Source organism: Oncorhynchus kisutch, unplaced genomic scaffold (genome assembly GCF_002021735.2).
Source record: "Oncorhynchus kisutch isolate 150728-3 unplaced genomic scaffold, Okis_V2 Okis09a-Okis19a_hom, whole genome shotgun sequence".
NCBI lineage: Eukaryota > Metazoa > Chordata > Actinopteri > Salmoniformes > Salmonidae > Oncorhynchus > Oncorhynchus kisutch.
The window spans coordinates 11577452-11590111 of NW_022261985.1; positions in this window are offsets into that span (position 1 = coordinate 11577452).

A 12660-nucleotide genomic window follows, 5' to 3' on the forward strand; every position below is an offset into this window, starting at 1 on the left:
GAGATAGAGAGAGGTATACTATAGGTAGAGATAGAGAGAGGTATACTATAGGTAGAGATAGAGAGTGGTATACTATAGGTAGAGATAGAGAGAGGTATACTATAGGTAGAGATAGAGAGAGGTATACTATAGGTAGAGATAGAGAGAGGTATACTATAGGTAGAGATAGAGAGAGGTATACTATAGGGAGATATAGAGAGGTATACTATAGATATATATATATATATATATATAGAATAGAGAGAGGTATACTATAGGTAGAGATAGAGGTATACTATAGGTAGAGATAGAGAGAGGTATACTATAGGTAGATATAGAGAGAGGTATACTAGGTAGAGATAGAGAGAGGTATACTAGGTAGAGATAGAGAGAGGTATACTATAGGTAGAGATAGAGAGTGGTATACTATAGGTAGAGATAGAGAGAGGTATACTATAGGTAGAGATAGAGAGAGGTATACTATAGGTAGAGATAGAGGTATACTATAGGTAGATATAGAGAGAGGTATACTAGGTAGAGATAGAGAGAGGTATACTATAGGTAGAGATAGAGAGAGGTATACTATAGGTAGAGATAGAGAGAGGTATACTAGGTAGAGATAGAGAGAGGTATACTATAGGTAGAGATAGAGAGAGGTATACTATAGGTAGAGATAGAGAGAGGTATACTATAGGTAGAGATAGAGGTATACTATAGGTAGATATAGAGAGAGGTATACTAGGTATAGATAGAGAGAGGTATACTATAGGTAGAGATAGAGAGAGGTATACTATAGGTAGAGATAGAGAGACGTATACTATAGGTAGAGATAGAGAGACGTATACTATAGGTAGAGATAGAGGTATACTATAGATAGAGATAGAGAGAGGTATACTATAGGTAGAGATAGAGAGAGGTATACTAGGTAGAGATAGAGAGAGGTATACTATAGGTAGAGATAGAGAGTGGTATACTAGGTAGAGATAGAGAGAGAGATTACACAGATCCACAAAGAATTCGAAAACAAATCCAATTTTGAAAAACTCCCATATCTACTGGGTGAAATTCCACAGTGTGCCATCACAGCAGCAAGATTTGTGACCTGTTGCCACGAGAAAAGGGCAACCAGTGAAGAACAAACACCATTGTAAATACAACCCATATTTATGCTTATTTATTTTATCTTGTGTCCTTTAGCCATTTGTACATTGTTAGAACACTGTATATATATATAATATGACATTTGTAATGTCTTTACTGTTTTGAAACTTCTGTATGTGTAATGTTTACTGTTCATTTTTGTTGTTTTTCACTTTATATATTCACTTTGTATGTTGTCTACCTCACTTGCTTTGGCAATGTTAACACATGTTTCCCATGCCAATAAAGCCCTTGAATTGAATTGAATTGAATTGAGAGGTATACTATAGGTAGAGATAGAGAGAGGTATACTATAGGTAGAGATAGAGAGAGGTATACTAGGTAGAGATATAGAGAGGTATACTATAGGTAGAGATAGAGAGAGGTATACTAGGTAGAGATAGAGAGAGGTATACTATAGGTAGAGATAGAGAGAGGTATACTATAGGTAGAGATAGAGAGAGGTATACTAGGTAGAGATAGAGAGAGGTATACTAGGTAGAGATAGAGAGAGGTATACTATAGGTAGAGATAGAGAGAGGTATACTATAGGTAGAGATAGAGAGAGGTATACTATAGGTAGAGATAGAGAGAGGTATACTATAGGTAGAGATAGAGAGAGGTATACTATAGGTAGAGATAGAGAGAGGTATACTAGGTAGAGATAGAGAGAGGTATACTATAGGTAGAGATAGAGTGGTATACTATAGGTATAGATAGAGAGAGGTATACTATAGGTAGAGATAGAGAGAGGTATACTAGATAGAGATAGAGAGAGGTATACTATAGGTAGAGATAGAGAGAGGTATAATATAGGTAGAGATAGAGAGAGGTGTACTATAGGTAGAGAAAGAGAGAGAGAGCCGACTGGTGCACTAAGCAGCATAACAGTAACGTAGAAACACAAAAACGCCTGTCATCTTCATCACTCAAGTGTTTCATGATGGCTTGGCAGCTTTTTCGTGCAAATCATTCATAAAAAAAGCTATGCTTAACCAACATTATATACAATTGATATCAATATCCCAGGTTGAGATGATCCAAATTCATTTCTGTTCATTCATTCAAAATAAACCATTTGGTATTACATATCTGTACTTGATGAAACTGAAATGAGTATCCTCATTGTCTTGCTTCTTATATTGATTTCATTACCTCAGGGAGACCTACGACAGATAGGTATTCATATTCTGAAGAGCTGTGGGCCATTTTTTATAGCATTAAGCCTCAAACTGCCCCGCCGACTGAGTCTAATTGAGTTTTTTTTTAAATAGTCATTTTAATCATGTTTGACCTCCCGTCTGCCACAGTGTCATGAAACGGAATGCGCTGCATCAAACCGTGCCATATTTGATTTCAGACTCAAATGAGTTAAGATGTTGGAAACCGGTGAGCTGAATTTCAATTGGAGCACAGCTAGGGGAGATGCCAACGAGCAGTGGAGGACACCCACCTGGCTGTCAATACAGAAGAGGGAAATGTTGAATATGCATGTTAGAATTGGTCATTGTTTTAACATGTTTTCTGGAGCAGCAAGAGGAATTTCCCCTCCCCTACCTTCAGGCTTATGTTCAAACTCTACACCCCAACCAAGCACTCCGTTCTGCCACCTCTGGTCTCTTGGCCCTCTCACCCCAATGGGAGGGCAGCTCCCTATCAGTCCAGTCCAAGCTCTTCTCTGACCTGTCACCCCAATGGGAGGGCAGCTCCCTATCAGTCCAGTCCAAACTCTTCTCTGTCCTCTCACCCCTATAGGAGGGCAGCTTCCTCTCAGCCCAGTCCAAGCTATTCTCTGTCCTCTCACCCCAATGGGAAGGCAGCTCCCTATCAGTCCAGTCCAAGCTCTTCTCTGTCCTCTCACCCCTATAGGAGGGCAGCTTCCTCTCAGTCCAGTCCAAGCTCTTCTCTGTCCTCTCACCCCTATAGGAGGGCAGCTTCCTCTCAGTCCAGTCCAAGCTCTTCTCTGTCCTCTCACCCCTATAGGAGGGCAGCTTCCTCTCAGCCCAGTCCAAGCTCTTCTCTGACCTGTCACCCCAATGGGAGGGCAGCTCCCTATCAGTCCAGTCCAAACTCTTCTCTGTCCTCTCACCCCTATAGGAGGGCAGCTCCTCTCAGCCCAGTCCAAGCTCTTCTCTGTCCTCTCACCCCTATAGGAGGGCAGCTTCCTCTCAGCCCAGTCCAAGCTCTTCTCTGTCCTCTCACCCCAATGGGAAGGCAGCTTCCTCTCAGCCCAGTCCAAGCTCTTCTCTGTCCTCTCACCCCTATAGGAGGGCAGCTTCCTCTCAGCCCAGTCCAAGCTCTTCTCTGTCCTCTCACCCCAATGGGAAGGCAGCTTCCTCTCAGCCCAGTCCAAGCTCTTCTCTGTCCTCTCACCCCAATGGTGGAACCAGCTTCCCCCTGAAACAGGGACAGCAGAGTCCCTGCCCATCTTCTGAAAACATCTGAAACCCAACCTCTTCAAACAGCATCTTAAATAATCCCACAGCACACACCCCCCCCCCCTCATCGTGAACATTCATGAACTCTTGACCCCCCCCCCCTTACTAGCTCTGACCCAGCTGATAGTTACTTGAATGAGGAACAATGTACTTACTCTGACAGTGATATGTGGTTGTCCCATTGAGCTATACCTTAAGATGAACTCTAAGTCTCTCACTAACTGTAAGTCTCTCACTAACTGTAAGTCTCTCACTAACTGTAAGTCTCTCACTAACTGTAAGTCTCTCACTAACTGTAAGTCTCTCAATTCTCTCACTAACTGTAAGTCTCTCACTAACTGTAATTATCTCACCAACTGTAAGTCTCTCACTAACTGTAAGACTCTCACTAACTGTAAGTCTCTCACTAACTGTAAGTCTCTCAATTCTCTCACTAACTGTAAGTCTCTCACTAACTGTAATTATCTCACCAACTGTAAGTCTCTCACCAACTGTAAGACTCTCACCAACTGTAATTCTCTCACTAACTGTAAGTCTCTCAATTCTCTCACTAACTGTAATTATCTCACTAACTGTAATTATCTCACTAACTGTAATTCTCTCACCAACTGTAATTATCTCACTAACTGTAATTCTCTCACCAACTGTAAGTCTCTCACCAACTGTAATTCTCTCACTAACTGTAATTCTCTCACTAACTGTAAGTCTCTCACCAACTGTAAGTCTCTCACTAACTGTAAGTCTCTCACTAACTGTAAGTCTCTCACCAACTGTAATTCTCTCACTAACTGTAAGTCTCTCACTAACTGTAAGTCTCTCACCAACTGTAAGTCTCTCACTAACTGTAAGTCTCTCACTAACTGTAATTCTCTCACTAACTGTAATTCTCTCACTAACTGTAAGTCTCTCACTAACTGTAAGTCTCTCACTAACTGTAAGTCTCTCACTAACTGTAAGTCTCTCACTAACTGTAAGTCTCTCACTAACTGTAATTCTCTCACTAACTGTAAGTCTCTCACTAACTGTAATTCTCTCACTAACTGTAATTCTCTCACTAACTGTAAGTCTCTCACTAACTGTAATTCTCTCACTAACTGTAAGTCTCTCACTAACTGTAATTCTCTCACTAACTGTAAGTCTCTCACTAACTGTAAGACTCTCACTAACTGTAATTCTCTCACTAACTGTAAGTCTCTCACTAACTGTAATTCTCTCACTAACTGTAAGACTCTCACTAACTGTAAGTCTCTCACTAACTGTAAGTCTCTCACTAACTGTAATTCTCTCACTAACTGTAAGACTCTCACTAACTGTAATTCTCTCACTAACTGTAAGTCTCTCACTAACTGTAATTCTCTCACTAACTGTAAGACTCTCACTAACTGTAAGTCTCTCACTAACTGTAAGTCTCTCACTAACTGTAATTCTCTCACTAACTGTAAGTCTCTCACTAACTGTAAGTCTCTCACTAACTGTAAGTCTCTCACTAACTGTAAGTCTCTCACTAACTGTAATTCTCTCACTAACTGTAATTCTCTCACTAACTGTAAGTCTCTCACTAACTGTAATTCTCTCACTAACTGTAATTCTCTCACTAACTGTAAGTCTCTCACTAACTGTAATTCTCTCACTAACTGTACGTCTCTCACTAACTGTAATTCTCTCACTAACTGTAAGTCTCTCACTAACTGTAAGACTCTCACTAACTGTAATTCTCTCACTAACTGTAAGTCTCTCACTAACTGTAATTCTCTCACTAACTGTAAGACTCTCACTAACTGTAAGTCTCTCACTAACTGTAAGTCTCTCACTAACTGTAATTCTCTCACTAACTGTAAGACTCTCACTAACTGTAATTCTCTCACTAACTGTAAGTCTCTCACTAACTGTAATTCTCTCACTAACTGTAAGTCTCTCACTAACTGTAATTCTCTCACTAACTGTAAGTCTCTCACTAACTGTAATTCTCTCACTAACTGTAATTCTCTCACTAACTGTAATTCTCTCACTAACTGTAAGTCTCTCACTAACTGTAATTCTCTCACTAACTGTAATTCTCTCACTAACTGTAAGACTCTCACTAACTGTAAGTCTCTCACTAACTGTAAGTCTCTCACTAACTGTAAGTCTCTCACTAACTGTAATTCTCTCACTAACTGTAAGTCTCTCACTAACTGTAAGTCTCTCACTAACTGTAAGTCTCTCACTAACTGTAAGTCTCTCACTAACTGTAATTCTCTCACTAACTGTAAGTCTCTCACTAACTGTAATTCTCTCACTAACTGTAAGTCTCTCACTAACTGTAATTCTCTCACTAACTGTAAGTCTCTCACTAACTGTAATTCTCTCACTAACTGTAATTCTCTCACTAACTGTAATTCTCTCACTAACTGTAATTCTCTCACTAACTGTAAGTCTCTCACTAACTGTAATTCTCTCACTAACTGTAATTCTCTCACTAACTGTAATTCTCTCACTAACTGTAAGTCTCTCACTAACTGTAATTCTCTCACTAACTGTAATTCTCTCACTAACTGTAAGTCTCTCACTAACTGTAAGTCTCTCACTAACTGTAAGTCTCTCACTAACTGTAATTCTCTCACTAACTGTAAGTCTCTCACTAACTGTAATTCTCTCACTAACTGTAATTCTCTCACTAACTGTAATTCTCTCACTAACTGTAAGTCTCTCACTAACTGTAATTCTCTCACTAACTGTAAGTCTCTCACTAACTGTAATTCTCTCACCAACTGTAATTCTCTCACTAACTGTAATTCTCTCACTAACTGTAATTCTCTCACCAACTGTAATTCTCTCACTAACTGTAATTCTCTCACTAACTGTAATTCTCTCACTAACTGTAAGTCTCTCACTAACTGTAATTCTCTCACTAACTGTAAGTCTCTCACTAACTGTAATTCTCTCACCAACTGTAATTCTCTCACTAACTGTAATTCTCTCACTAACTGTAATTCTCTCACCAACTGTAATTCTCTCACTAACTGTAAGTCTCTCACTAACTGTAATTCTCTCACTAACTGTAAGTCTCTCACCAACTGTAAGTCTCTCACTAACTGTAAGTCTCTCACTAACTGTAAGTCTCTCACTAACTGTAATTCTCTCACTAACTGTAAGTCTCTCACTAACTGTAATTCTCTCACTAACTGTAATTCTCTCACTAACTGTAAGTCTCTCACTAACTGTAAGTCTCTCACTAACTGTAATTCTCTCACCAACTGTAATTCTCTCACTAACTGTAATTCTCTCACTAACTGTAATTCTCTCACTAACTGTAATTCTCTCACTAACTGTAATTCTCTCACTAACTGTAATTCTCTCACTAACTGTAAGTCTCTCACTAACTGTAAGTCTCTCACTAACTGTAATTCTCTCACTAACTGTAATTCTCTCACTAACTGTAAGACTCTCACTAACTGTAAGTCTCTCACTAACTGTAATTCTCTCACTAACTGTAATTCTCTCACTAACTGTAAGTCTCTCACTAACTGTAAGTCTCTCACTAACTGTAATTCTCTCACCAACTGTAATTCTCTCACTAACTGTAATTCTCTCACTAACTGTAATTCTCTCACTAACTGTAATTCTCTCACTAACTGTAATTCTCTCACTAACTGTAAGTCTCTCACTAACTGTAATTCTCTCACTAACTGTAAGTCTCTCACTAACTGTAATTCTCTCACCAACTGTAATTCTCTCACTAACTGTAATTCTCTCACTAACTGTAATTCTCTCACTAACTGTAATTCTCTCACTAACTGTAATTCTCTCACTAACTGTAATTCTCTCACTAACTGTAATTCTCTCACTAACTGTAATTCTCTCACTAACTGTAATTCTCTCACTAACTGTAATTCTCTCACTAACTGTAAGACTCTCACTAACTGTAATTCTCTCACTAACTGTAAGTCTCTCACTAACTGTAAGTCTCTCACTAACTGTAATTCTCTCACCAACTGTAATTCTCTTACTAACTGTAATTCTCTCACTAACTGTAATTCTCTCACTAACTGTAATTCTCTCACTAACTGTAATTCTCTCACTAACTGTAATTCTCTCACTAACTGTAAGTCTCTCACTAACTGTAATTCTCTCACTAACTGTAATTCTCTCACTAACTGTAAGACTCTCACTAACTGTAAGTCTCTCACTAACTGTAATTCTCTCACTAACTGTAATTCTCTCACTAACTGTAAGTCTCTCACTAACTGTAAGTCTCTCACTAACTGTAATTCTCTCACCAACTGTAATTCTCTCACTAACTGTAATTCTCTCACTAACTGTAATTCTCTCACTAACTGTAATTCTCTCACTAACTGTAATTCTCTCACTAACTGTAAGTCTCTCACTAACTGTAATTCTCTCACTAACTGTAAGTCTCTCACTAACTGTAATTCTCTCACCAACTGTAATTCTCTCACTAACTGTAATTCTCTCACTAACTGTAATTCTCTCACTAACTGTAATTCTCTCACTAACTGTAATTCTCTCACTAACTGTAATTCTCTCACTAACTGTAATTCTCTCACTAACTGTAATTCTCTCACTAACTGTAATTCTCTCACTAACTGTAATTCTCTCACTAACTGTAATTCTCTCACTAACTGTAATTCTCTCACTAACTGTAATTCTCTCTGGATCAGAGCGTCTGCTAATAACGTAAATAATGGCAAATGATTCATTTGTGATTTTTCTGGTTGATTTACCAGTTTCTTTACACTGCTATCAGTGGAACCTCGTCTCAGTTGGTCCTGGCTTGGCCTGTCGGTCTGTTGAGATGAGAGTCCACATTCTCATGGCAGGATTTTGTCGTAGGCTTTGTTGGAGCTGTTGATAGTGTTCAGGGCTCGGGCACAGCTCTAGGAGGAAATGCCATTTTACATCCAAGGGGGGGGGGGGGGGGGGGGCACAACTAGTATTGCTTTAGAGACCTAAAAACGCAAGATAGATTGTTCCTTCTGCTGTTCAAATGTACAAAAATGGGGTCTGAAATATAGCTGTACACATCAACAACCGTTGTTTTGTATAATAACCCAAGAAAGAGATGCTCCCCCCCCCCCCCCCACTACAATATACAAGCGTATCTGAAACTCTACACATACGTTGCTCCTACCAACACACACAGATCAGCTAGACAGGATGAGCACCACAAAGCTATCAGAGATTCTTACAGGCTTCATAACTTCCACTAGACAGGATGAGCACCGCCAGGCTATCAGAGATTCTTACAGGCTTCTCAATAACTTCCACTAGACAGGATGAGCACCGCCAGGCTATCAGAGATTCTTACAGGCTTCATAACTTCCACTAGACAGGATGAGCACCGCCAGGCTATCAGAGATTCTTACAGGCTTCTCAATAACTTCCACTAGACAGGATGAGCACCGCCAGGCTATCAGAGATTCTTACAGGCTTCATAACTTCCACTAGACAGGATGAGCACCGCCAGGCTATCAGAGATTCTTACAGGCTTCATAACTTCCACTAGACAGGATGAGCACCGCCAGGCTATCAGAGATTCTTACAGGCTTCATAACTTCCACTAGACAGGATGAGCACCGCCAGGCTATCAGAGATTCTTACAGGCTTCACAACTTCCACTTCAATCATTATAACTACAGGCTACATTTCTGTCGAATTCGTGACACTACCTACACAGTAAGCCAAGCCTCCACTTCGCCAAGTGCACAAACCTTTTCTGTGGGAGAGTTTCAGAAAAAGCAAACTAAGTGAAATTAATTGCGTGTTCTATATAGCTGATGTGAAATGTCCTACATGACAGTAGCCAATTAAAATCTAGCGCGAATAAGAGTAAATGCCCAATCAGAGAGCAACACACGCAAGCGAAAAAGTATCTGTGTCCTTTTCATAGTAATGACATCACTTTCACAGTAGCATATCACACAACGCCTGTGTGTAATGCAAATGAATACGAGTGAACGTTTGCCGACTTCTTTTAGTAGGCTACACACCGTATTGGTCTGATACTAGTGCGACATACAACACGTATGCCTATCTAAACTGCATCCATTTACACAACAACTGTCATTTTGACACAAGAAAACACGCCATGTTGAAGAAAAGCACTACGAAGACTGGTAGCTCAAGATGTGCAGCACGCACCAAAACAATCAGCCTGGTCTCATATTCTAGACGTAACATAGTGAAGAAACATAAAGCTTTCTATGAGCCTGTGCCCTCAAGTCTCACTTATGCATATATATATATATGCGTGAGTAGGTTTGATTTAACCGGGCGTCTCTGTGATATTGCCACATGATTTCAAAATGACTGACGCCATTGGCGATGTGGCCAGTCCCAGTCTTTTCAGTTTTTCCCCAGTGTACTGCTGTGCATCCACCGTGGTTTTCCTAAAGGAGTTATACAGGGAGCTACACACGTTGAAAAAGTCCACTATTGCCTCCTCAGATGACGTAGCAGCGTGCACCACAACCAAATGCAGACCTTGAACCAGTGGCTACAAAAAGCCTGCTTTCCCCCACTGATAATGCGGTTTGGGTAAGTGTCTAGACACACCTGCATTGGCTCCTCATCACTGAGGTGGTCAGGGGGCTTCTCATCACCGAGGTGGTCAGGTGGCTTCTCATCACCGAGGTGGTCAGGTGGCTGGGGTAATGCTGTCTCCTCATCACTGAGGTGGTCAGGTGGCTGGGGTAAGGATGTCTCCTCATCACTGAGCTGGTCAGGTAGGTGGGGTAACGCTGTCTCCTCATCACTGAGGTGGTCAGGTGGCTGGGGTAATGCTGTCTCCTCATCACTGAGGTGGTCAGGTGCTAGTGGCTGGGGTAACAGAGGTGCAGGTGCTTGTTGTGACGTTACCCTCATATGCTTCTGGTGCTAGGCCACGGCTCTTCTCCATCTTGTTGGTCAACAGGTGGCGTAGTGGCGTGGACAGGTATTTAATTTGCTGCTGGGGTCCTCAACCTCGGTGGTCGGGATAGCAGGCTGCTCGGTGAGCTCGGCATTGGTCTCAACATGGTGGTCCTCACTTCTTTTAAACTCTTGGTAGTGCCCAGCCATTTAAAGACATATGATCAAAGCTTAGCCAACTAGCTATAATTATTCACCAAAACTTAACGAAGATAGCTGTAGCTGTCTGCAAAAATGAAAAACCTATTTCCCTCTCTGTGAGAATTTTTTTTGCATTTGTTGACCCCAGCCTGAGCTTCCTAAACAAGGTATTTAAGTACCTTATGATATTGCATGGCTAGGTGCCCAATCAGAATGCATTTGTTGACCCCAGCCTGAGCTTCCTAAACAAGGTATTTAAGTACCTTATGATATTGCATGGCTAGGTGCCCAATCAGAATGCATTTGTTGACCCCAGCCTGAGCTTCCTAAACAAGGTATTTAAGTACCTTATGATATTGCATGGCTAGGTGCCCAATCAGAATGCATTTGTTGACCCCAGCCTGAGCTTCCTAAACAAGGTATTTAAGTACCTTATGATATTGCATGGCTAGGTGCCCAATCAGAATGCATTTGTTGACCCCAGCCTGAGCTTCCTAAACAAGGTATTTAAGTACCTTATGATATTGCATGGCTAGGTGCCCAATCAGAATGCATTTGTTGACCCCAGCCTGAGCTTCCTAAACAAGGTATTTAAGTACCTTATGATATTGCATGGCTAGGTGCCCAATCAGAATGCATTTGTTGACCCCAGCCTGAGCTTCCTAAACAAGGTATTTAAGTACCTTATGATATTGCATGGCTAGGTGCCCAATCAGAATGCATTTGTTGACCCCAGCCTGAGCTTCCTAAACAAGGTATTTAAGTACCTTATGATATTGCATGGCTAGGTGCCCAATCAGAATGCATTTGTTGACCCCAGTCTGAGCTTCCTAAACAAGGTATTTAAGTACCTTATGATATTGCATGGCTAGGTGCCCAATCAGAATGCATTTGTTGACCCCAGCCTGAGCTTCCTAAACAAGGTATTTAAGTACCTTATGATATTGCATGGCTAGGTGCCCAATCAGAATGCATTTGTTGACCCCAGCCTGAGCTTCCTAAACAAGGTATTTAAGTACCTTATGATATTGCATGGCTAGGTGCCCAATCAGAATGCATTTGTTGACCCCAGCCTGAGCTTCCTAAACAAGGTATTTAAGTACCTTATGATATTGCATGGCTAGGTGCCCAATCAGAATGCATTTGTTGACCCCAGTCTGAGCTTCCTAAACAAGTTATTTAAGTACCTTATGATATTGCATGGCTAGGTGCCCAATCAGAATGCATTTGTTGACCCCAGCCTGAGCTTCCTAAACAAGGTATTTAAGTACCTTATGATATTGCATGGCTAGGTGCCCAATCAGAATGCATTTGTTGACCCCAGCCTGAGCTTCCTAAACAAGGTATTTAAGTACCTTATGATATTGCATGGCTAGGTGCCCAATCAGAATGCATTTGTTGACCCCAGCCTGAGCTTCCTAAACAAGGTATTTAAGTACCTTATGATATTGCATGGCTAGGTGCCCAATCAGAATGCATTTGTTGACCCCAGCCTGAGCTTCCTAAACAAGGTATTTAAGTACCTTATGATATTGCATGGCTAGGTGCCCAATCAGAATGCATTTGTTGACCCCAGCCTGAGCTTCCTAAACAAGGTATTTAAGTACCTTATGATATTGCATGGCTAGGTGCCCAATCAGAATGCATTTGTTGACCCCAGCCTGAGCTTCCTAAACAAGGCATTTAAGTACCTTATGATATTGCATGGCTAGGTGCCCAATCAGAATGCATTTGTTGACCCCAGCCTGAGCTTCCTAAACAAGGTATTTAAGTACCTTATGATATTGCATGGCTAGGTGCCCAATCAGAATGCATTTGTTGACCCCAGCCTGAGCTTCCTAAACAAGGTATTTAAGTACCTTATGATATTGCATGGCTAGGTGCCCAATCAGAATGCATTTGGGGATTTTAACTACAAAACATTACATTATTACATCACCCCTCCCTCCCCCATTGGTCAGCCTCTGTCCACAAACCTGGGGGGGGGGGCACAAATTCTATCTGGAGGGTCCATGCCCAGCTTTGCCACCCTGTAGAGCCGGCCCTGGCAGGG